This window comes from Dama dama, chromosome 4 (genome assembly GCF_033118175.1).
Source record: "Dama dama isolate Ldn47 chromosome 4, ASM3311817v1, whole genome shotgun sequence".
In the NCBI taxonomy this organism is placed as follows: domain Eukaryota; kingdom Metazoa; phylum Chordata; class Mammalia; order Artiodactyla; family Cervidae; genus Dama; species Dama dama.
In genome coordinates, this window is record NC_083684.1 from 56,066,201 (window position 1) to 56,067,336 (window position 1,136).

The 1,136-nt window shown below is 43.3% G+C and overlaps 1 non-coding gene across 1 annotated transcript; it reads right to left on the reverse strand.

Annotated features, from left to right (window-relative positions):
• Nucleotides 1–646: 646 nt before the first annotated feature.
• LOC133055361 (small nucleolar RNA SNORA11) lies at nt 647–776 on the reverse strand. Its single transcript, XR_009692646.1, has one exon. It is a non-coding gene; the product is annotated as a small nucleolar RNA SNORA11 (small nucleolar RNA).
• Nucleotides 777–1,136: the final 360 nt, after the last annotated feature.

Consider the following 1,136-nt stretch of genomic DNA (forward strand, 5'->3'; position numbering starts at 1 on the left):
TGAGAAACAGAATTTGTGCTGCTGGCAGCAACACACCACCTCTACCCTCCTGACAATGGATGACCTGTGGGCCTTTTCAGTTGCTCTTTGTGACTAGTCCACCAGGCTCCTATGTTCATGGGCTTTCCCAAGCAAGAATACTGGAGTGGGGTGCCACTTCCTATTCCAGGGGATCTTATGCACCCAGAGATCAGATGCGTGATCCCTGCAATGTCCTGCGTTGCAGGCATTTTCTTTATCACTGAGCCCCCTAACAACGTACAGCCTTCACTCTAAGGATATAAAGGATATCTGAAGGCTCAGGTGGTCTGCCCGATTCTGTGCTGACTTCCTTCTCCTGGAGCTGAAACTCCAGCCAGGGGCAGACCAGGGAAGGGACGGATTGTAACCAAGCAGGACCCTCTGAGGCTTTCCCAGAATAACCCCCCAGCCAAGTCCTCTGCCTGCCTTTTGTCTGTAAAAAAACTTGCACCAAAGAATAAATGTAGGGACTTCACTCCCGGTCTAGTGGCTAAGACTCCACCAGTCAAATTCAGGGGTGAAGGTTGAATACTTGGTTGGGGTATGAATATCCCACATGCCTTGCAGCGAGATTAGAAAAAAAAAAAAAAAGAATAAATTTATTATTATTTTTTTTTTCTTCTACACCTGTCAGGTTTCTGCTCATAGGAAGGCCACACATTTTGTGCCCCTCGTCACAGTGAACCCAGATTCTTGTCGGGTGTGTTATAAACAGACAAGCCATTTCTTCAGGCCCTCTGCTCTGAGCACACCGCTAAAAAAAAAAAAAGAATAAATTTAATCAGAGAAGTGAGAAAATGCAGAAAGGAAAACAGTCAAACAAGGCTGATGAAAAAAATGAGACCTATTCTTATCTAAATACATGTATGACTCAGTTTGTGTGTTTGTCTTTAGATAACATTCCTGAGATTCATTTCCAAATGAGCTCCATTTAATTGACTTAAAGAAAAGTAAGCGCTTACAAATAAAGTATTTCTAACGTTCACATAATCTGGGAAATGTTCAGTATGAAGTCCATTTCTGGTATGGACCTCAGGTTAGTTTGTTGTTTAACCGCGTGTGAATTAATGGAGACACGAGTCACCAACATTGTCATCAACTTTCACTGCACCTAG